The following is a 25,779-nucleotide window of genomic DNA, read 5'->3' as shown; positions in this document are numbered from 1 at the left end:
TGTTCAAGTAGAAAGAGTTTCCCAGCAAGTCTATCAGCTGTCATTAGTGTCATCATCATCATCTTCGTCATTATCATCTGCAGTCCCCTTTTAGTGCTTGTGACCCGAGGGATTATCTGTGACCTTGTAGCAACAGCCTCAGCCGATGCTGCAGGCTCCGGGTCTGGTTCCTAAGGAAGTCCTTCCACAACAGACCCGCTGCTTAATGAACTTCACCCAGATGCTGAGGGGAGCTGTAGCCTCCCTGTAGCCCACAGTCCCTCTCCAATCACAGCTTCTCCTCCCCGTCCTTCTTTTGTAGCTGTCATCCAGTGTGCCTCTGTCTGTCTGGACCGGTGCTGGATGTCACTTTGATTATAAATGGTTTTCATTCCTATATCCCCTCTTCTTCTCCCCTAACACAGTTTAACCCTCAGCTGTCCTGTTTCCTTTTCAAAGCATGCGTGTATCTGCATGTGCACTGAGCACGTCGTGGCTCACAACACGCTATAATGGCAGAGTTAATATTAAAGAGGTTTTGTACTGCTGTGCATCTGTAAAGAACAAAGCCATTTATCTTTCAAATTTTCCACATCACCACCAGCCAAACGTTCCACTTCCCCCGCAGCAAAAATAGCTGAGCTTCTCTTAGCACCCGTGAAGAGGGAGGGCTGCGAAGCATTTTTCCCACACGCTAAAGCACAAAATGGATATATCTCTTTTTAGCACACGAGACCCGGAAAAAAAAAACAAAAAAAAAACAAATAAACAGACACAGCAGCATAGATCGACCAAAAAGCAAAAAGGATGGTGACAAATGGCTCTTCTTAAAGCGGCAGAATTCTGTCATTCCTCTTAGCCTGGAGAGAGAAGATTTATTATTTTATTTAAATAAAACAGTCAAAATAAAGCACTCAAAATGTCTAGTGTGACAGGAATAACTGAGACACAGTGACAGCCTGCCATTTAAGAAAAGCCTTAATTTACTTGTGCATGTGCCTGCTTTGTCTTCACTGACACGTTTACTCAGGCCCACACGTAGTTGGACAGTGACACAGTTTTTCTAATTTTGCTTCTGTGCCATAATTGAGTTGAAATGAAACAGTTAAGGTGTGATTATAGTGAAGACCTTCAGCTTTAATTGCACTGGTTCAACAAAAAAAATCACATTATGGGAATTACAGCCATTTTTATGCACAGTCATTAATAATTGGACAAAGTAAATGTGTCATGGTTCATTCCTTTTCTGTCTCTTAGGGTTGATGCTCTTTCAGTTATTGCTTGCCTCTCTGTCTTCTTCCTGTTAGTTATACCTCATGCTCATATTTTGACATATGCTCCCTGTCACCTGGGCGTCTGGTTTCATGTGTACTCTGACTTCCTCATTGATTGTTTGACTCACTACATAACCATTCACAACCCATCACTCCATTGCCAGATTATCTTGCTCACAGGCCTGTTTTCTCACTTTGTTTCCTCGTGTTTGTTCCACAGATGCTGAACGTACACTGCCTCTATGTGTAGCCTGCCGTTTTTGCCTTCGTATGATTGCAAGATGTGTATTGTTTGTTTAACTGGAACACTCCCTTGCTGCTTCCCCCATGGACACTGTTGCTGGACGGACTGATTTCTTGTGTACCAAATCCTTGTCTGTGTCCTTCACCATCATCTGTTTCCACCTGGATATTGGTGTGAAGGACTTAAGATGACACATAATAGTTTGTAAATTATTCTTTGCTCCAGTTTCTCAATTGCGTTAATTATTTGTATGACTCAACAGATTCTGAAGTTAATTAATAACCTTATTGGCTGAATGTAAGACTTTGAGGTTAAAAATAATTATTTTGTTGTTTATTTTGAATGACTAGTGAATGAAAACAACATATATATATATATATATATATATATAGTTGACTATATTGATAACAAATACATTACTGACACAAAACATCAAGTTTTATCATTAATTTGTTTTGAAAAAAATTGCTTCCTTAGTTATTCAAGATTTAATCTTATGTTCTGAGGAACTTTTTGTTTGGATTGATACAGATCCATTGCTTTAAGCAAAACTCACTGAGGGCTCTGATGCAGCTTTGCAAAGGTGTGTGCTTTTCTGAGCGCCCCATAAATGTAACTAAGAAAATAAAACCTCCAAGATGCAGAATGTCACTCTTTCACATCATGACTGTGGCATATACTGTGCTGATTTTTCCTGTCGTGATGTTGAAAAGTCCTCAAACAGGCAGAGACATTGGTATTTGTGAGGACCAGCCTCACATGGTGCTAATTAATACCCTGTTGCTGTCTTGGTGTGCTGGATATGCTGCAGAGTGTATTGGCTGCGAGCCAGCAATGTCAAGTGTTGGTTTATTGAAAAAGCGAGTCCAAGCCTCTCTGTTATCAATAGGAGTTGGAGCAGGCTGTGCTCCTCCTCTTATCACACCTCCTCCTCCTTCTCCCCCTCTCTGGTGTTAAGTTTGTATTCCTGATTTGTGTTTATGTCAGTTTTTATGCTACTGTGTGACATGTGAGTACACACGTACACACGTGTGTTTGTGCACCCCCCCTTTTGCACATATCTGCATGTATATCCACAAATAGACCTGGATTGCATCACTGATTCTGTTCCAAGGGGTTAACATGGTGCTGCCAACCACAGATGGTGTTATCAACCACTGTGAGCTCCATGCAGCTTTGAGTTTGGGTGCATTGGAAATGTGTGAGTGAGCAGAGAGCAGCCACATGGAGAAGCACGGATGTTGCAAGTTCTTTGAGAACACAAAAGAAATATTTACTCTCCCAGTTTGTTTCTCCTCGCCTCCCTCTCGATTAACTCAGATTTATTTTGGTTTCGTCAGGAGCAGCTGGTTCTTTGGGCAGCGGGACGGGATGAGAGCATTTTACATAATTGACCAATGAGCCAGCGATGCTTCCTTGCTGGCAGGTCTTCAAAGAAAACCTAAAACCTTCCGTCTCTAGCACCACCTCATCAGCCAGCCCTCATCTCGCCTAGCTCTGCAGGCTTCATGTATACCACGCAGTAGACTTGGGGCATATGTGTGCACTTCCAATCAAAAAATGTGACAGACAGCATGCATCTTATCACCAATTCCCGAAATTCATTTGTAATTGAATAAATATCTGTGCAGTTTTTAGGGCTGTCACCCTGATGAACACATTGTCACTACAAATTGCACAAAATGCACATGTGCAAATTGCTCTAACTATTTATACTTCTTTGTCACCTATTTCCCAGTCAGAGCAGCTGATCTACACACAGTCACCACAAACATACACCTCACACATCACTGTTGTACGTTACTGTGTATGTTATATATTGCTACCTAGTGTTTACCACAAATGTACTACAAAAAGTATGCTAAAGCTGTATGTGCATCCATACTTCTGATAACTGTGGAGCTAAAATGTAGAGTTGTCCGTGGTGCTGAAGTGTTTTTTGTGGCCATTTTTCTCTGTGTCACTGGATTCCACTTCTGTAGCTGACCGTGGTGCTGAAAATATGCATCTGTCCTCTGCTGCATACTGTAGGGATTACCACAGGTCCATGGACAAATAATAAATATTTGTCCTTGGGCATTCTGATAAAAGCCCGTGGCTAGGATGTAGTGGTGTATTTTTAATAACACATTAGCCAGAATTCATAAACGTCCTTCTCTTGGTCACAGTGCACCTGGGTGTCTGCAATGGTGTTTTGTATAACACCTTCCTACATGCACGATGTTTCTTTCTTACAATTTAGTTTTTATTATAATTTCTCTGAGACACCAGAAGTGCTTCTATGTTTTCTTTTTTAGTTTCATATTTCACCTGCAAATTTTGACAGTTTGATAAAGGATCTTTTGCAAACCTTTGTCGGTGTTATAAGAATAAAATTTTAATTTCTGTGAGTGAAAAGGCAGGGGATTATTTTTCTCTCTTGGCTTCCAACAGGGATGATTTGTCAGCAACCTTGTTCACTAAACATTTTGTCTTGGCCATGTGCCATATGGACCTCTAGTAGAAAGTGTTGCTGGTGCTGGGAGAGCTCTGTCCTCGCTGCTGACACGCTGTTTTAAATGTGCCTGTTTTACATCATTTAGCATTTTTCTCTCGCTGTTCCAAATAACTCAGAGGATGCTGGCTTGTTGAAGCTGCAACTCTTTGGAAGGAGAGCATGTGAGATAGAGAATTTGTCAGATTGTGGTTTTCTGCTGTTTCAAGCAGCAGTTTGATTGTATGAAAACATTTATGAGTTGCACATGCTCTTCATAATCATTCACTAGGTTAAATAATCAGTCAGGTGTCTGAGAGATTCCGTTTCCCTTATCTGAATTCAGTACAGTATTTCCAGCTCAGGTGTGCTTGGATTCAGTGCGGAAGGTTCCTGGTCCAAACACCACCCCTGCCATTTCTCCATGTGATGTGAAGTTGCATGGGGGGGACCCTGACTGAAAACAAGGGAGCAGTTGAATGGACTTACTATTTCCAGCTCATGTCGGACTTCCCATTCTCAGCCAGCACATTTATATCTTCCCCCACTTTGTGTGTGTTTGTGTCTCTGTGTGTGTGTGTTTGTCTGAAAGTTAGTAATACATACCCTGCCTTTGCCCCTGTTGCCTTCTAATCCCCTCACAGCTTTCCTGCACAATCACCCTTTACAATTTATCTAGATGTACTCTCACTTGTCCTTTCTTGTAGAACCCTCTGTGCTTAATTTAAACTCTCTTCTGTCTGTTCCCTGTGTGTAGCAGTTTACTGTCTGGAGTAAGAGCAGGAGAGGGACTACGGGCCTTAAATTATTTCTGCTCTACATTGGCTCTGGATCCTCTAAAGCAGAGTGGGTGGACTGATTTTATGAGTGTGATGATGGTTTGACGTGGCATAATCCTCTTTCACTGATCTCCCTTGTCCATCTGCTCCATCTTCATCCCTCTTTGCTTCATCTTTCCATCCCAAAGTGCACGTATAATGCTGCACACACACATTTATATATATATATATGTGTAGAGGGAAAAAAATGCACTGCATGTAATATGCATATGAAAAGTGCTCGGTGGATTAGGTTTAGATGTCTGGTGCTGTCCTGTGGTGTCTCTGCAAAGTAATCGTAGGTCGAGAGATCACAGCTTTCAATCTATGAAGTTCACAAAATTTTGGTCCACAAAACCATCCAATCTGTTGCAGTAGAATTTGGGAATTAAACCACAGTGTTGCCATTAGACCATAGTTGGCTGTTACTTTATAACTGTTGCCGCCTCATTTTTTCTTTCCCACAGCTTGGCAGAGATTATATCTTCTTGCCTTTTGGGGATAATCCGATCTGTTGCTGAACAATACAAGCGGTCTCAGAAGAAGTGCGGTGGGAACATGTAATTAGTCTGACAAGTGGAACACTTGATTTTCTGTTGTGCTCCTGGTGGTGTGGCTGGCTGTGAGACTGTCGCGCGTTGTCCTCTTTCGCCCAGCTTCAGCTGGACCCCGGCTTTATCGCTGTCATTAGATGTGTTGGAAAAGGGAAACATAAGATGAGGGCAGTGTTGTGTCACAATAAAAGCCAAACGGTTGTCTTGTTTTTACCTCCACTAAGCCGTTTATGTTTATACCTGTTTCTGGTGTTTGGGGTGTTTGATTTTCACAAAAATGTGTTGAGCAAATTTCATAAAATGTGGTGGGATATTGCACAAAATAACCCTATATAATTTGGTGCATATACATTTTCACAACATATTTTGCTAGTTTAGTATGCACACTTCCACCCAGAGGCTCTTTGGGAATGTTATCTACAATTCATACTTTATTTCACCCTTTGGGTCAATTATGTTCTTTACTGAGTGGCTTTGCAATTATACCACAAATTGACCAAATTATTTAAAGAAAACCACATTTGCAATGACATGTGAACTGCTGAATGCCTTGCCAAGTGTGTCAATTAAGAATTTTGATTGTTAGTACCCTAATTTGCATATGTATGTATGTAAGTCAGCATATAGCTCAACATCTGTTTCAACACTGTGTGTGTGTGTGTGTGTATATATATACTTGTATATATATATATATATATATATATATATATATATATATACAAGTATATATATACACACACACACACACGTTTTCACAGACAAGTGGCAATGATATGTGCAGGCAAGCAAGAAATACGAGTGTCATGAACTCTCTTATGTAAGACGCACGGGAATGTTGCACTTTTATGTGGTGCTATGCACCCCTGGACCTTTTTTTGCTGGTCTAAGGTGCAATCTTTGCATCAAGCTACACCTCATTTTGAGGCCAACATGCTCACACAGCCACAAATGGCCTTGTTAGTTAGAGGACACAATACAAGCAATGGGCATAAAAAATGACATCTGCATCAGGTGGAAACTAGTTGGCTGTGTGCCATTCAGGGACATGTCCACATACTCTGTACACAGTCCTGGTGGGAAACGCAAACAAACCAACAAGTGTAAAAACAAAAATTGTCAGATATAAAAATGTTATTTTCTTTGAGGTTATTAATTTTGTAAAATATTAAGGGGTATTTATCTGTAGTAGATCTAAATATGTATGAGATGATGAATATTTTATATGTAGCTTCGTTTTGCTTTGCAAAGAATCTGAAATGTAGAAAAACACTAAAGTCTTCTCTGGTGTGTTTTTAACATTTGTCATTTTGAAGTTCAGATATATCACTCAGTTTCTCCGCTTTTTCACATGTTCAATCCTTTGCCAGTTTTCATTTTGTCTCATTTTTCATAGTCTTTTTTTCATGTGGCTTTTATCTTTCTTCTACTTTTCCCCGTCTTTCTGTTTTTAACTTCCCTTCTCTCCATTTTCACTCTACACTACCCCTCCTCTCCTCCTCTCCTCTGCTTGCCATAGCAGTGGGTGTACTAAGCAGGGATTAGGCATGATTGAAGTGCTGACGTGAGGGTTCTTCCGTCGGGGCCTTTTATCCTTTGCAGTCTTCCAGAGAGACCTCTCACTGCTGGCCTTCACTGCCACGCTGAGTCCGGCCTCTCCAAGGACTCTCTATGGAAATAGCCTCTCTTCATGCCTTCACGCCTTATCCCCAAAGCAGCCTCAGTGCCTTTTTCCTGATAGATGCGTGGCTTTACCCTGACAGAGCAGCTCTCTGATGACCAGGCTGCAGCGTGGGCTTTTAATTTTTATTCCTTTTTTTTTTTTAAAGGCACAATCGTTCATGCTCAAAGCCTGGATTCTCCCTGGTTCCCTCCTTGTTGGCTACTCAGACCGTCAGTCTGTCAAAGACTGCTGACATCCCTAAAAACAAAAATCCATTACTCCTGCAATACCCAACACTAATCACAAGCAGCATTGCCAGATTTTGTGAAAGTAACATTCTTGTCTGTAAAAACAAGCCTTAGTGACATATTGGCTTCCCTAACATATATCCAAATATGTAAACTTCTTAAATTGTTCTGTTTAAAGAACTTCTTATTGATTTGTAATGTTACACATCCCAACATATATACAGTAGTAGTCGTTGGGATAATAATAAGTGCATGTCTCCATCATCCCCCAACAGTCTCCTGTTTATATGTCTTTAATTGAGAAGATGTGCAGATGTGGTGCTGTTTTACCCACATAGACACATCATCATCAGTGGGAGAGAATAGAAAAATATTCATTGAAATATTCATGCACCTACATCAGGTTCAGAATCTAATCAAATGCACCCAAGGCAGACACATACTCCAAATTTCTCTGAACTCCATTCATGCATTCATAAAATATTCTGCTAATTCAATGAAAACAGAAAATGAGGTTGAAAACTTTGACTTTTTTGGATATTATTATTATTGATATTTTCCCTATTCTTGAATAAGTCCTTTAACTCTTGGGGAAAGGAGTCAGTTGAGGTGGCTCGGGCATCTCTTCTGGATGCCCCCTGGACGCCTCGCTGGAGAGGTGTTCCGGGCACGTCCCACTGGGAGGAGGCCCCGGGGAAGACCCAGGACACGCTGGAGGGACTACATCTCTCAGCTGGCTTGGGAACGCCTTGGGGTTCCCCCGGAGGAGCTGGGGGAGATGTGTGTAGATCGGGAGGTCTGGGCGGCTTTGCTTGAGCTGCTGCCCCCGCGACCCGACTCCGGATAAAGCGAAAGAAAATGGATGGATGGATGGATTTCAAGACGCTCCCAAGACTGGGAAATATAAACCCTTCCATGTGTTCTTGGACATGCTTGGGGCCTCCTCCTAGTTGGACCTGTCTGGAAGACCTCCCTAGGGAGACAACAAGTGGGGAATCCTTACCAGGTGTTTGAACCACTTCATTTGGCTCCTTTCGTGAAGAACCATTATCAGAGTCCAAATATCATCATCATCCTCAAAATTAATAACTGGCTAATTAAACTGAACATTTCTTCTTAAATTTAGCAACTGCATGATTTAATTATTTGTGTAAACATGCTTCTTTCAGGCTGTTGAATTTTATTAAAACCATTTCATTGACGGACTGATATGAATCACAGTAACAATGGAAAATGGATCACAATGATGAGGAAAAATGCTAAACTTGCCCACCAGCTTCCAAATGTAATGTGTCCAAGCAAATGCTTGATTAAATTCATAAGCAGCAACAGTGTGTGCCAGAAATGGCTTAAGAGTCACTCTAATGAGCTTTCAGTTCACTTCACCAGTTGACATTTCAGGGAGGTTCCCAGTTCATTGCCATTGTCACATTTAATGATCGAGCTTGAAGGGTCAGAATGTTTGTCTTTGAAGCGTTATGTGCCTGCAACACGCAGAGATGATGGCAGAAGGGCATACAAATTACAGAGCAAACAAATGTCAAGGAGTCTTGGAGGGTTTGGAGTGGAAGACTAGCTCCGCCAGTCGCTTCCCACGACCTGAATCTTCATTACATTCTCATTCGTCTCCCGTCCGCTGCTGCACTGGTGGTGATTAACACATAAAAGAGCAAGAGATGTGTGATATGGCGTTCACTCAGCATATCATGTGCTTTATCTTCCACACCACCACCTGACTAGATTCTGCAAGAGAGTTGGCCTTTGAAGTCAAGCAGTTGTGGAAAAAAAAGAAGAGGAAAAAGTCTCCTGTATGCAGAATGTGGTGTTGCCCTGAGGAGCTAATGTGAATATTCATGGACCCACTTGTTTTAAGTTTGTTGATTTAGGCAGTGTTTTATATTTTTTTCGTCTTTGCTTTTCATTCCTCTGCAGTGTTTTACACGGCTTCTATTTGCTCAAGAAAACGTAGCAATTACCTCTTTAGTCATAAAGAAGACCTTTAAGCGTCCTTGTCATTCTGTCCATGAACCGAGATTTAACACATAGATTTTGGCATTTTTTCCACAAACCATAATACATCTGAACTTTGATTTGCGGACATGAGCACAGATAGAACAGATGTTCATAACGCTTTGTGGCAGAGTTTCTAACAGAGAAAGGAATTTGAACCTTATTATAGCCTCACCACACTTTATTTTAACATTAAAGGGATGAATAATATAATCAGGCATGTTGGCGACTGAGCTGTTTCATAGACAACTGTGTGTTATTTATTGCTTCATTTAAAATAAGTGTCTAAAAGAGCTGAGGTACTGCTGGTATAGGGTCCAGCCCCTTGTGACCCTTAACTGGAGTAAGTAGGTATTAAAAATGGATGGATGGAAGATCTGAGGTTTGAGCCTGGCTGTCTTTTCCTGCACGGTCTAAAGTGCAGATGCATTTAGGATGCTTTCCACTTTGTTATTTCTGTGGCCCAGGGCATCAAGTGGCTATATTTTGTGTCTTACTTAGTCACGTGGTGTGTTTTTGGTGGGACAAGAATTAGAACAAAGAGTGTCTTCTGTCACTGAGTTTAAGACTTGTGCATGGTTTGCTAGTGAGACTGGTGACTCGGCAGGTGACAGAAGTGAGAGGTTTTCTGGTGAAGAAATTGTTCCCTGCTTGCAAACTCGAGGATGAAGACAACCTGTGTTGACATCTATATACGAGGTCTGTCCGTAAAGTATCGTACCTTTTTATTTTTTTCAAAAACTATATGGATTTCATTCATATGTTTTTACGTCAGACATGCTTGAACCCTCGTGCGCATGCGTGAGTTTTTCCACGCCTGTCGGTGACGTCATTCGTCTGTGAGCACGCCTTGTGGAAGGAGTGGTCCCGCCCCCTCGTCGGATTTTCATTGTCTGGAAATGGCGGAATGAAAAGGACTTTTTTTCCATCAGAATTTTTTCAGAAGCTGTTAGAGACTGGCACCTGGAAACCATTTGAAAAATTTATCTGGCTTTCAGTGAAAATTTTACGGGCTTCACAGAGAATAAGGACTTTAACTACAGGTTTAAGGACCCCTTTAAAGGACGGTCGGTGCGCCGCGCTGCGAGCTGCGACGTCGCGGCACAAACCACTGGATCATTTCTAAGCTGATGGCTCTGTGGATACGAGACCGTCCTGTGCTCTTTCTCTGGTTATCACAAGACCTGGACATCAGCCATTTTCCGGCAGATTTCACTTTTAACAAGAGATTTTGTCATGGAAAGCCGCGCGGAGGCTTCGCGCGTCACGACCGATTCGCTGATGAAGCGAGACAAAGGAACACCTCCGTTTCAGCGTGTTAGAGGACAAGTTGGGACATGTCCAGCTCTCCACAAGTTCTTTTATACTCACTCAACTGGTAAGCACTGAAAGCCGAGATAGACAGAGTTGCCACACCCTATTAGACAAGTGAGCAATTATTAAGCTGAGGACAAGTGATTTATTGAAGCAACAGTAGAAGGGTTTGGTGCGGCCAATTCAACTGTTTGACATCTTGTTAAAAAAAGAAAACGCACGAGTTCAGGGAAATTAATAACACAAATGTTCAAAGAAAATGTTATTCACAGTAGTTAGCCAGAACAAACTATTGACAGACAGACAAAAATGATCCAGAGTGATGGGCAGAGCATGAAGACATGGAAAACAGCAGTAATGCAGGTACCAGTGGCTGTAAATTAATGTAGTTGCCGTGTCAGGTGGTCATTATGTACAAAGGATTTAAAACCAAGTGTTCAGAATGAGAAAGGTAATTGTTTGTTCAGATTGTACAAACAAATGCTTCATTTGGTTTGATTCACCAGGTTTTCAACATGTCATCAATCATGCATGTCTGCGATCATGTGATATCCTGATATTGTGAGTGTCCAATTAAGTTTTTATTTATTCCATATAAATAAAATTTGATATGTTCAGTGCAGCTCGGAGAGAGTTTCCTGAAATTACAGATGGAGAGTAAAGCAGGAGAGTTCACTTCTTGAATTAATTGTATTTGCTACATAGGAACATCATGACGATGATCCAAATCCACGGGGAAGGTTTAGTTAAGTGTTCAGCTGGAAGAACCGCCCTGGCTCTATATTTATATGGATGTCTGTTAAATGCCTCATCTTGGACCACGTGTGCACTAATCACTGTATGTCGCTGACTTTAAAACGCCCTTTCCCTTCTCCTTTTCTCAAGGGGATGTATGGCATTTATTGGTATTTAACGGATCATAAATTGAAGCTGAAAGTTGCATAAAGGATGTCGGTGAATTTGCGCGTACGCTCACAAAAACAATCTGGTTGCACACAGATTTCCTCTAAACCTTCCATGTTGTATTTTTCACTGGTTGTGCTCGGCAGCCGCCTCGTATGAGGTCATTTATTATGAATCACAGGTCTAATAAGTTTTTTAAGAGTTGACGTGGCTTTCTGCCCTGAACGTCCTCCACTCTCAATTTTCCTCTTCACAGTTCCCCCTCACTACACTGGGGTGATGTCATTGTTGCCATAGTTCATACTGATGTCTGTCTGCAGTTAAATGATGTGTAATACTGTTGTGTGACAAAAAAAAAAAAACACTTTAGATTTAGAAGTTTAGATAATTTATCTTGTTTAAGGGTTATTTTCTTATTTTAAGTGCTTGACATGCTTATTTCTCGATTTAACAATCTTAATTCAAGACATCTTGTCAAGTAAAATTAACTGTCCATGCAGCAAGATCATTTTCCTCGAATTTAGTGTTTTTACCTTGTTTTTAGACACCCCCTTTTTTACATTGTAGTGATGGCGTCTGGTTTTTCCATCCTTTATAAGCTATCATTAAACAGTGTGCACATTAAGGCCAAGTAACCTCGAGCTGGCCACGCCCCCAGGAACACCTATCAAGTGACAAACGGCAGTTGCTTGTCGCCCTCATTTGTAGCTTGTGGTTGTGCGGTAACTTGTTTTGCAGGCTGGAGCAGCTCAAAGGTAACATAAAGCTGCTGCTGATACACACACACACTTAGTGAATGTGCTTAACAGTGCAATCATTTTAATGTGAAAACAGCAGGAGTTTACTGTCTAAGTGGAAAAAACAACAGTGGAAGTTGCTGCTGCACCAACGCAACTGCTGTTGAAACGGCACCTTATAAAGTTTTCCTTGTAAAAAAAAAAAAACTGTTGTAAACATTATCACGAGCCTTTGTCCGGGCATCTGTTTAAATTACTACGCGTCAAACACGTAGTTAAGCCGAATGTTGAAGCTGATATTTGTAGCCAGCTTGAGTTTGCTTCCTATGCAGAGCTGCAACTTCTTGATTAGTCAACCACATCAGATTAAATGTGTCACTATGAATAATTACAAATTAGCTGTGTGCTCATCGTGGCAATCCGGCAAATTTCTCTGAGTGCTCATTAATGTTTCAGACGAAGCGCACAGCATGGATGGAGCAGTCGACTAAACGCGAAAGAGCACGAGGACACACAAGTGTGCAATAACATCACTGAGCTCAGCTTCTTTAATGGTAATTTCAGGGAGACATAAACCTGGAAACATGTCCTCTGCGGTTTAGCAGCAGCTTTTTATTGTTCTGTCTCTTTGTTCCTCTGTTTGCATTTTATCTATGTCCTCCTCCTTGGCCAGTATACTCTGCGTAAATTATATTAGCTTCCTCTCAGTGGTTTTCCCACACACACAAAGTTTTGCCACACCATTAAATTTAAAGGAACACTTTTTAATCAGAGTGTAGCATCTAGTCAGTTCAACATCTGGGATATTGATCTGGTCAGTTATGGAGCAGAGGAGCATTGTTAATCAGTTTGAGCTGCTTTTTTCACTAGTTTTGCATTTGGCTGGGGTCAGTGTGACGACTGGTAGCATGGTACGGTACCTGAACCCTACAGAGGTTGCACTTGTAGTCCAACTCCTCCAGGATGGCACATCAATACTTGCCGTTGCCAGGTTTGCTGTGTCTCCCAGCACAGTCTTAAGAGCATGGAGGAGAAAACAGGAGACAGGCAGTTACTCTAGGAGAGCTGGAAAGGGCTGTAGGAGGTCCTTAACCCATTATATATACGTGTGTGTGTGTCCATCTTTTTGTGCAAATTGCAAAGTGAAAGTTGTCTTTCACAATCTATTTATACACTTTGATTAGACTTTAGAGAGCTCAGACGCCCCTGAGTGGCCGTGCTCCATCACCAGAGCAGTCTCCAGCCTGGGCCATCATGTGATAAGATCTCATCCTTATCTCGGGAGCAGACCTGCTTCTGGAAAAAAACAACACCAAACTAGCTTTCTGTAGTAATATAGTTCCATGTGGGACAGACTCACAGCTGCCTAACAGCAAGCAGACAAACATCAAAAATATGCTAATGACTGCAACTTTGTATATTTTGAACTAGTCTGTATGGATGATGGAGAGAGATGACAAAGCAGGAATATCAAAGGATAAAAAGTGAGCTCAAATCAATGTTTCCTACTGTGGGGGTGACTGATTTTCTCCAGAAGTGCTGTGAGTCTCCAGTAAGAGCGTGCACACTTTAGATACAGATTAGGTCGATTTGAAAGTAGAACGTTTTAACTCGCCAAATATGTTGATGTGCAAAACCATTTGACTTGGAAAAATAACTATTTGACTCGCAAAACTATTTGACCTACAAGCAAATGTTTTTTTTTTTTTTACTTAATGTAAAAGAAGAAATATTCACAATCTTTTAAAAAGTCTTCTTGCATTTTTTGCTTGGGTTTTGTTATTTTATTGTTTAGTTTTTAATTTAATTGCTTGAGTTAAAAAGACTCAAATTTCACTCTGTAAAAACACAGAAATTAATTGACCATGAAGCACCAACAACAGAGACAGAAACAAATGAGATGCAATTCTCTTATGCTGAAGAAAAACAGTGCTTAAACAGCTGGCTAGAGCAAGAACACCCTCTGGAGTTAGAGGTATCTGCACAGGCACAAACAACTGAGCAAATGCCTCGCAGCGCAAACACGGGCGCCGAAGCACTGCATGAGACACCCAGACCATACCACACCAACAGTCCACTACTACATGGACCCGAAAAACCCCTTGACTCTGGAACAGCACCATATGGGTGCACAAGAGTCAGATTCACCTGCACTCCAGTGATCAAAATGAATAATTATTGTTCTCACTGTCAAGCGATGGTACCGGAGGAGTGAAAGCTGATCACACTCAAAAAATGCTTATGCAGTGTCAATTGATTTACTTTTGACTCTGGTGTACTTGCTTCTCAAACCACAAATTGATTCATTGCAATGCCTCACTTTTTTTCTTCAAGTTATTCAAAGGCAATAACAATAACACAAGGTCGTTGTGCTGGTGTGAAGTACTTAGAGTAAACACGGTGACGCATAAAGTTTATTTTTCCACCGTTATGATGGAGCAGTAAGTCATGTATGTATCATTGTGTAAACCTTCCAACTGAAGATGCATTTTAATGTTGGAACTGTGTGTGAACTATTGAAGAACTGAACTCTGATGAACTCTACTGTCTGATCCATCCTCAGATGTTGAGAGCGATACTTTTGATTAGGCTCTCAGTTGTTTCTTCTTTGATTGTTCAGACAGTTTTCTTGCAGAAAACCACCTGAGCTACATAAATAAACTGAACTGAAAAAGGTTCAATTAATTTGTGTTTGAGGCTTCTGCTCTAAAATACTCAACAAAAATATAAACGCAACACTTTTTGTTTTGCTCCCATTTTGTATGAGATGCACTCAAAGATCTAAAACTTTTTCCACATACACAATATCACCATTTCCCTCAAATATTGTTCACAAACCAGTCGAAATCTGTGATAGTGAGCACTTCTCCTTTGCTGAGATAATCCATCCCACCTCACAGGTGTGCCATACCAAGATGCTGATTAGACACCATGATTAGTGCACAGGTGTGCCTTAGACTGTCCACAATAAAAGGCCACTCTGAAAGGTGCAGTTTTGTTTTATTGGGGGGGATACCAGTCAGTATCTGTTGTGACCACCATTTGCCTCATGCAGTGCAACACATCTCCTTCGCATCATCCGTGAAGAGAACATCTCTCCAACGTGCCAAACGCCAGCGAATGTGAGCATTTGCCCACTCAAGTTGGTTACGACGACGAACTGGAGTCAGGTCGAGACCCCGATGAGGACGACGAGCATGCAGATGAGCTTCCCTGAGACGGTTTCTGACAGTTTGTGCAGAAATTCTTTGGTTATGCAAACCAATTGTTTCAGCAGCTGTCCGAATGGCTGGTCTCAGACGATCTTGGAGGTGAACATGCTGGATGTGGAGGTCCTGGGCTGGTGTGGTTACACGTGGTCTGCGGTTGTGAGGCTGGTTGGATGTACTGCCAAATTCTCTGAAACGACTTTGGAGACGGCTTATGGTAGAGACATGAACATTCAATACATGAGCAACAGCTCTGGTTGACATTCTTGCTGTCAGCATGCCAATTGCACACTCCCTCAAATGTTGCGACATCTGTGGCATTGTGCTGTGTGATAAAACTGCACCTTTCAGAGTGGCCTTTTATTGTGGGCAGTCTAAGGCACACCTGTGCACTAATCATGGTGTCTAATCAGCATCTTGATATGGCACACCTGTGAGGTGGGATGGATTATCTCAGCAAAGGAGAAGTGCTCACTATCACAGATTTAGACTGGTTTGTGAACAATATTTGAGAGAAATGGTGATATTGTGTATGTGGAAAACGTTTTAGATCTTTGATTTCATCTCATACAAAATGGGAGCAAAACCAAAAGTGTTGCGTTTATATTTTTGTTGAGTAAGTACTGAATATGTTGAAAGTGTGGGCTTATTGCTCACACTTCATTTTGCCTGACATCAGCAGCCTCCTGTATAAAAGCCTCATTTACATGCGCACATTAGCAGCAGAGGCACCTTGGCTTAAACCTCATCATCCGTCTGGTGCAGCCTGTGGTGGATGACAATGGTCGCAGTCGTCACCAGCTCTGACTGGTCAGACACATTTGCAAAGACATTCACACTCACACAGGCTGCAGAAATAGACATTTGGAGTCATGGCTGCAGGCTGCTGTTCTCCACGCAACTGTACAGCCAGCTGTCATACAGGAATTGGCATTTATTAGTCTGCTCGACACGATTACCCGCACGGCCCACTGCACGTTTAACTTTTCTTCTCACAGAAAGGCATGCTTTCATTGTACTCTGATAACAATGAAATAAGTAAAATTAAGTGTTAACCCACTTCTGAAGATGTCTCTCAAGTAATTCTTAGCATTGTGTCAGAGAAACACCAAGTTTGGTCTTCAAATCAACGTGAAGAAGATGCAGTACCTGGATCAGCCTCCACCCGCCAAACATGGTCAGTCCAAAGTTTCCTGCTGTAAAACTGCATGGAAAGGTCCTGGAGAGCCCTAGCACCAACATCGATGATGAGATCCAGTGCCAACTCAAGTGTGCAGGAACTGCCTTTGACCAACTTTGCGCCCATAGTTACAACAACAGAGACCTTCGGCAGGAGATGGAAATCCTCCTCTACAAAGCTGCTGTCATGACAGGCCCGTCATACATATCTGAGAAATGGACCACCTACTGCTGCCACATGAAGACCCTCAAGTAATTCCACCGACCTGATTAGTATCCGCATCAGCTCCCTGGCTGAAGCCAAGCTCCAGAGTGTCACCTTCAAGAACTAGCTTTGGTGGGTCATGTTGTTAAGATGGATGCCAACCTTCCAAAGCAGATCGACTCCCAGATGAGCAAAGGAAAATGGTCCAGCAGAGTGAAGAAGAAACGCTTCAGGGACCTCCTGATGCACAACTGCAAGAGCTGCTCCATCAACTGGAAGACCTAGGAAGAACATGCGAGATACCTAGCCAGCTGGTGGGCAATGGTCCACATGATACAGCAGTTGTGTTTAACACCAAGTAGCAACATCGTTTAAATCACCAGTCCAATTGTACTAAACCTGTGTGCCCATTACTGTCACAGACCAGCAAAATTCTGGGGTAAAGTTTATTGTCGTGTAGTTGTTAGTATGTAAATGTACCTTTCATAAGCAGGTTCAGGACACACTCTACTTGTATTCACAACAAAAATGAACTGAAAACATCTATTAAACAAAATAATGGCAATCATGGAAGAAAAACAAAACTTCACCTGTTTGACTGCTTCACATCAGGGAGCTTTGGAGGACGCTGACCACTGGTATGCTCTGACGCAATGGTGCAGATCTATTCATGCCACAAAAAACTCTCCAGAAAGTCTGCTTTGAAATTAACAGTGTGTGTCGTGCATGCCAACTGTTACACGGAACGACAAATTATACTCTTATTGGTTTATTTTATGTTATGTTCAAAACACATTCATGACTTATTCAGAGGATAAATCCAACAATTTACACTCTGTGCCCTATGATCAGTTCATGTCCCACATGGTCTTGTGTAGACACAGAGAGGATTTCTGGCCTTCTTCAAGGTGTGTGTGTGCTGTTGTTTTTAAATTTGCTGATTTATTTTGTTTTGCACATGAATTTTAACTGTTTTCAAGTTTTTGCTAATTTCTGAAACATATTGATGTAATGTCCTGAGGACAAAACTCCATGAGGTGTTCACTTTCATGTTATCCAGCAAGCAGTGATTTTTTTTGGCAGTTCTTCCCCTTTTTTTTATTTTGAAGACTCTTTTGGGAGAAAACGTTGGGTGAAATAGAGTCAGTGCTGGGGGCAAAAGAGACAAGAATGATGTGTTCAGAGGTGCAACAACAACAACAAAAAATAGCATGTTTTCATTGTTCAATGAAGCAAAAAAGAAAGACAGTGATTTAGTGAGAGAGAGCCAAATGCTGTGCAGAGGAAGAATTGATGAGCGGAAATGTTGCATTTGGCACAAGTCAAAAGAGACTCAGAGATGTAACACCCAGAAAGAGGCAAATTTGTGAAACTCAACATCAGCTTGAGCTTTTGAGGAAAACGTGTCTTTACATCATTTGCTTTCAGATAATAATACTAAAATGTATCGATGCCTCACACACTTTCTGTTCATCTACGCCTGAATCCGTTTTTCCTCTATTTTCTCTTTCTATCTCACTCTTCCACACACTCGTCGCTCGAGTTTGGTGATTTATCCCCTCGTCTCCTGAGTGTCATTGAAGAGAGGTGTTTGGCTCTCCATCCAAATGAGCGTTGCAGAGATGGGGAGGTGATAATGTTATTGACTTCCACACTGCAGCCTGCCTTCTCGTGCTTCCTGGTCCTGAAGATGTGCCGTTTGTGTGCATCTATGTTCCACTGTTCTGACACTCATGGTGTATTTTCTGGAGGGAAGTCCCTTTATCTCTCCAATTCGGTCGTCCTTCTGAGTCTTTTTACCATCTTGTTGATCTTCTGTCCTACAAGTTAGTGGAATAACAACTGTGCTCCGGATGGTTGAATGAGATGTATTGAGGTTAACATTGATGCTCTTGCAGAAGGAGTTTCTTTACTTTTTTCAATATAGTGTCATCATTAGTCAACAAACCTGTTCCAGTGTGTGGATCTCTGCTGCACAGAAGATCATCACATTGGTGTCTTCATGGTTGGAAATGGAAGACACCAATGGGGCTCGGATGAGTTTGAGGCCACAGGGGCCACAGTAATCAGGATAAAACAGTGTCAGATCCCGCTTTATATAAGACCAGCTCTCCGTCTCTGGGGTCCGACCTTCGTGTCTCCGCGGGTATTACCCGGCGGGGCTGCACAAAGGCTGTTTAAGCTGGTGGCGAGGAGATTCGTCTAGCCGCTCACTGCCTCCATCCGGACGTCCACCCCACTGACGCTGATCTCGCACCCCGGTCGAATAGCCTCCTTCTGGAACCAGGATACGAGCCGGCCACGCCCGTTAACGGCAGCTCTCCTCTTATGGATCAGGGCTCTTGGAATGTTGCTAGATTTTAAATTTAGTGACTCGTACAGCGAGTCCCCAGGATGCGTTAATTTCGTTAAAAACCAGACTAACCTTTTAGAGCACTTTTTGATGTTATACACCCAAAAAACTTTAACTTTTACACCTTAAGAAGAATCAACAAATCCAATGTCCGAGCCTTAACACTTTAACTGCATGCTTGGAAATTTATTGCAGGTTTTGCAAGTGCTGACAACATAATCAATATCGGTTATGTGATGATAATTTCACAACAGTAATTCAAATATAATCAGAATAATGATTGGCAGAGATTTTTGTTTTTGATTCAATAATGCTATCTGATCTTACTCTGACTGGACTGGATTAACTTCTCATCAAATTTCCTAGGAGTGAGGGAAGGAGGTCTTTTGATGTTAAAATCCCCAGTTCGATGAACTTGGTCTCCTCTTCATCAGCTTTTAGTTGTTAGCTGACCACGATCCTTGTGATGTTGTAATCCTTCAGGAAATAAATCCACATAAGAGTTTATATCCTTCTTCAATCAACCAAAAGTTGATCTAATCCATTCTGGAAAGATGTGATGTTCCATGAGAGAGAAAACGATGAAACTTCCCCACTCAGACTTAAGGCCAGTGATTATTCTCCAATGCTCTGCTACTCCATGACTGGACGGCCTGAGTGGGAGTTGAAAACTCTCTCAAATAATCTCTTATGTCTCCAATCCTCTCGCTCCTCGATTCCAATTGCAGCTCACAAGATGGTCAAGTCTTGTGATCTCCTCGTAGCAGCGGAGAAGTGACAACAGCACCTCTCCCTGGAAGAATAACCCCGTTTCCTGTTGTTGTACAGTTTATATACGAAAATTCTTGCCGTTGCTGGGGTGATCTTAGTAACCATGGGGATGATGATGAGTCCAAACCTCCTCCCTTACCCCCTTCTTTTACTGGAAGCCATCTGGAGAACATTTCCTGGCTACCGGTAACTGATGTCCCGATTGTCAGTAAATCTGTTGCGCAAGTTTCCTGTTTTTCTGTTTAACACATCTTTTCCGAGAATTCATTCTTTCTAAATCATGTAATATTAATCACATTTAATCATATTCAATCATTTCATTTCAATTCTTTTTCACATAAAAACATTTCATATGATCATATACAACATTTTCATTAATTATTATTTATTTCATATCTTACTACTTCTTAATGTTCTAAACAGTTGTTTTTCTCCTCAGCCCTTCTGGCCTCGCTTGTGACATCATTAACTTCTTCTTTTTTCACCTCTGCACAAAAACAGCTTTTCTCATTTCCTCTTTTTAACAGCCAGAAAAACAACTCATATAATCATTCATTTCACTTATTTGTAAAACACATTCTTCTAATCAACTTTTACTTTTTATCACATTAATTATTCATTTAATCATTTTTATGTTAGAATCATTCTCAGATTTTACTTGTAATATATTAATACTTCATTTGATCATACTTTGTCATTTTAAAATCATATTAGACATATTCCATCGTCTTCACCACTGAGTTCATTCCGTGGGCCTCTCCATCTGCAATGGAAAAGTCCAGTATGACCTCAGTCACTCCAGGAAAGTACCAAACACTGTTCAGTTTATTCCAACAACGTGTGTATTAATCCAATGGCACGTGTTATATTCCAAGATGAAAACAAGCTGAAAGCAAGCTTAAAGTCATCTTTCTTGACAACAGGATAGAACGTTTGCCAGCTTTTCTGGGGTTTTACACTTTCATAGCCTCACATGGCTGCTTAAGCAACATGACCACTCTCCATCTTTGTTTCTGCTGCCAATGAAGATGCATCACCTCCTAAAATTATAGACATATCAGCATTCATTTCCATGTGTGTTAACCCTTTCAAATTCAGATAAAACATCACGTCAGGCCTGGGAAATGTGGGCTTTCTGTTGGCCTTCTCCAGCTACTGGGGTCCTCAACTCTCCGACACCTGCGTGCTGGATCATGCACAGGTCAGAGAAACAGGCCACATGGCCAAAGTGGTGATGCTGATGTTCCCTCACAGTGCAAGTGATTTTTAAATTTAACCAGGTTAGTCCCATTGAGATCAAGATTTCTTTTACAAGGGAGATCTGGACATTATAAAGTTTCCAATTCACTTAACATCTTTGGATATGGGAGGAAGCCGGAGCACCCAGAGGGAACCCACGCAAACATGAGGAGAACATGCAAACTCCACATAGGAAGGCTACAGGTGGGAATCAATCCCATGACCTTCTTGCTGTGAGGCAACAGTGCAAAACACTCATCCACCATGTTGCCCAAATGCCCAAGTGATACTTCTCACCTTAATCTTTTTTAGTAACCGCTTGTTGGATAAACAAGGATCCTTTGAAGACACCTAATACCAAAGGCATCCAATTGTCACTTTAGGCCACAGTCCAAGTCTCACAACCATGCAGGATGACAGGAAGTCCCCTTCAAATAAATTCAACAAATTCAGATAAACCAGAACAGGAATGTCTTCTTCCATTTACTAGAAAGCAGCTGGCATTTTGTTTTCCTTTTATTTTTATATCTAAGTATAATCCCAGGAATGCTGTGTGTGGTTTTCACATCTATGAAAACTCACCCAACATATAACCCACATGTTATGAACATAGAGATCACACAGCACAATTCTTTAAGAATCATTCGTTCCATTGCTACTACTATAAAATGATGTATATTATTTGCCAAATTTAGAAAAATAGTGATGAGGATGGAGAACATGGGTACTGCTGAGTTTTATTTAAATCTACGTGGTGTGTCCATAAAGTAACGGTCCTTTTTATTTTTTTAAAAAACTACATGGATTTCATTCATATGTTTTTACGTCAGACATGCTTGAACCCTCGTGCGCATGCGTGAGTTTTTCCACGCCTGTCGGTGACGTCATTCGCCTGTGAGCATGCCTTGTGGAAGGAGTGGTCCCGCCCCCTCGTCGGATTTTCATTGTCTGGAAATGGCGGAATGAAAAGGACTTTTTTTCCATCAGAATTTTTTCAGAAGCTGTTAGAGACTGGCACCTGGAAACCATTCGAAAAAGTTATCTGGCTTTTGGTGAAAATTTTACGGGCTTCACAGAGAATAAGGACTTTAACTATAGCTTTAAGGACCCCTTTAAGGACGCTCAGCGAGCCGCACTCTGAGCTGCGACGTCACGGCACAAACCACTGGATCATTTCTAAGCTGATGGCTCTGTGGATACGAGACCGTCGTGTGCTCTTTCTCTGGTTATCACAAGAGCTGGATATCAGCCATTTTCTGGCAGATCTTACTTTTAACAAGAGATTTTGTCATGGAAAGCCACGCGGAGGCTTCGCGCGTCATGACTGATTCGCTGATGAAGCGAGACAAAGGAACACCTCCGAGTACAAGTTCCTGACGAGGGGGCGGGACCACTCCTTCCACAAGGCGTGCTCACGGGCGAATGACGTCACCGACAGGCGTGGAAAAACTCACGCATGTGCACGAGGGTTCAAGCATGTCTGACGTAAAAACATATGAATGAAATCCATATAGTTTTAAAAAAAAAATAAAAAGGACCGTTACTTTATGGACGCACCACGTATTTAAAAAAAATCAAAAAACAAAATATAAAATATAAAAATGCAAAAAGGTGTCCTGTGCCAAAAAGCATATTAGATCACAGAGCCACCTTCCAAAACTGGTTGTGGGTCGTATGATGTGGTTTCAATACAGCAGAGCTCCCAAGTAGTGAAGAAGACGTGAACATTTATTTCAGCATTTAGGTGTTGAATATTGTGGGGAGTAAGGTTTTGACTACTTATATATCAAGTCAGAGTCCTCATTTATAGTCTGAGACTATAAAAAGGTAACTGTAACTTTATTGAAGCAATCAATCTGAATCCCCATAATTGTCCTGTGCGACACCCAGGGTGCACCAGCACTCACAGAACACTGCAGGCTGCCAGGGCTTTGCCACCAATATTTTTCCAAAATTCCAGGTGATGACTGTCCTGAACATCATACATGACTATGTGGCAGCTTTCTCTATTTCCAAAGATTTTGTTGCCAAATGGTGATACTTGGAAGTGATAAGAGCAGTTCATACTGGGTTTGTCATAGTACAAGAAAGAGGGAGAGGGTGCAAAAGAACTTATTCATGTATGTCGTTTCTTGTAAATACAACAAAGGTTGGATATGTTACTGCATGCATCTATTTTTGTTTCCAAGTTCACCAACTGAATGCAATTTTTGTAGGTTTCCAACTTGGGATTTCAGAGACTTGAACGCATTAATATGGAGCAGTTAGCAGATCTGGAATAACGGCTTTGACACCAAATGACACTAAAAGGAGAAACAGTGTAATCTTCTTGTATCTAATGTCTGACTTTTTTTTTCCTTTGGCCAGCTTTCATTTTTATTGCCAACATAGAACACATCAGTTAGTATCTGAGTATTATTTATTTATATTTATTTTTTGAAATCCTTAGTTCATATATGATTGTTATGCTTTGCAATCACATTTGGGAGTGTTTTGGTCAATCTACTGCAGTAGGCTCATGTGTTTAAAGAGTTTCAAACAAGCCAAACTTGAAAACAAAGATCTCCTCCGCTCTCTTAATCTCCATTAACATTTTTAAAGAGCACCAGTATAACAAAATGGAGCCATGAGCTGGAGAGAGCAGGATTCACATTCAAAACACAATAATGTAAAAAAGGTTTTCAGGCACATGGTGACCTGGCCTCCAGCATCACTTGCACACGCGTTTAAATTTTGGCGATTTTTGCTTCATCTCCCTATTTGTTCTTGGCATGAAGCAAGTTCACACGTTCATGGCTGCGCACCTGCTTGTACTGATGTGTACATGCACACACAGCGTCCACGCCTTGCTCATTTGCATGTGGCACATTTTTAATCAGCCCTGCAGTCAAAGGTTAAAAGAAGAGCGGCGAGCATGCACCATTGTTGCTCGTATCTCTCGAAGGAGCACACTGTTGCAAAAGCTCATGCACGTTCACAAGCATACACGTGCACTTGTGCTCTCACATGCGCAGAGGGGGAGTCACATACTGTTTTGGCTACAGGCTACAGCTGGTTCTATCTGGATTTAAAGTTACAGCTGCCTTTTTTTTCTCCGTTGTATTGTTTTGCTAAGCTGACTATTGAATGTTTTCCCCGAGTCGTCTGCAGCTTTATTCTCGAGCATCACTTTCTATCCAGAAAATAATTATTGTAATCTGTTTCTACATGCCGTTCAGCAAGACATCCCATCATGCATCAGCCCGTTTAACACTATGCAGCACTGACTGCTGTTAATCTTCGCTTTAACACAGCTGTACAAATGACTGGCTGCTGAGACGAGGTCATAGGTCACACCTGACTGGTGTACTTCATCATTAACCACTTTTGGCACCTTGCTTTCCTTCTGCCATCCAGATGATATTGGTTTTAAGGGCTCTTTTGCTGTGAGTCATGTTTATTTCATTGTCCCTTTTATGGCGCCGCTGTTCCCCTTTTAACCCCTCGCCTCCCTGCACGCAGCTAAATGTTCCAGCGGTACACAGAAGAGTAAGTTATAGAGGTGATAAATATTAGATGGCTTCAGATTCAACTAGGAATGCACGCTAATCTGTTTCAAGTGCAGCACTGGGATTTGGCCTCCCTCTTTACTATCTCTGGTTTGTCAAAGTTCTGCCATCGAACACTCGACATCATCAAACCCAAAAAGCATCACAGCATCGGTTGCCGGCTCCCTTCGATCCACTGTTCTGCTATTATTCTTTTTTTTTTCCTTGACTGCACAAATATTCTTCCACTTCTTCTGTTTGATGTTCTGCAGAACAAAAAAAAGATTCCCCTCATCCTCACAGTGGTAACTGCACATATGAATTTTATATGAGCTCTTATACCTCCTGTGTGATATTACAGATTTAGAAATACTTTCAGCAGGACTGATAACATACTGGGGGTGTTAACACTGTTAAGTACACTGTTAAACTCTGCAAACTGCAGTTAATTTTGCAGTTTTTAAATTAAATGCCAATTACTTTGAATGTGGCCATTCTGAGAAGCAATAAAAACCTTTTTTCCCCCCCCATTTCATCATCAGCAAATTAAACTAGAATGGCACTCGGCAGATGCATACCTTCGACAAGGCAAAAAAAAAAAAAAAAAAATCCTGTAATTTTGTCCTGGACCAGCATCTTTTAGTTTGTGAAAGATGCTGAAATGTGAACCATTTCTATGAATAAATTTTGAAAAAACAAAAACATCTTGTTGCTTTAAAAGAGAGTACAGAAATAAAAAAAAATAAAAAATAAGGGTTGTCTTGCTGTGTTAACCCAATTAAGATGGATACATTTTTACAGGAAAGATTCCAAAAAATTCCCACTTGTGTTGTTCAACCAATGTTCAGGAAAAGACCTTTTTTTCAAACACATTTGATCCTGGTGTATCACAACTGGAGGCCAAATCAAAATCCGTTGTATGTTCCAAGAGTCCATGTGCACGCAGAGTACATTCATGAACATGATTAATGCCTCCTGGCCCTCCCTCTTACTACATGTGCTTTTTCAAGAAAGGATGGATTTTAATGGAAACTATAGTACAAATATTGGTACATGGCTCCTTAGTGTGTTTTGATGATACT

The 25,779-nt window shown here is 41.3% G+C and overlaps 1 protein-coding gene and 1 long non-coding RNA gene across 2 annotated transcripts in view; both read left to right on the top strand.

Moving 5' to 3' along the window:
- LOC117502739 (neurexin-3b-like) overlaps nt 1-25,779 on the top strand; it is a 460,000-nt gene that overhangs the window by 57,780 nt on the left and 376,441 nt on the right.
- Nucleotides 1,044-25,286, top strand: LOC117502740. Its single transcript, XR_004558394.1, has 3 exons — nt 1,044-1,056; nt 15,208-15,211; nt 25,155-25,286. It is a non-coding gene; the product is annotated as an uncharacterized LOC117502740 (long non-coding RNA).

This window comes from Thalassophryne amazonica, chromosome 21 (genome assembly GCF_902500255.1).
Source record: "Thalassophryne amazonica chromosome 21, fThaAma1.1, whole genome shotgun sequence".
In the NCBI taxonomy this organism is placed as follows: Eukaryota; Metazoa; Chordata; class Actinopteri; order Batrachoidiformes; family Batrachoididae; genus Thalassophryne; species Thalassophryne amazonica.
The sequence above is the reverse complement of the archived record's forward strand: the minus strand, read 5'-3'. Positions and strand labels throughout refer to the sequence as shown.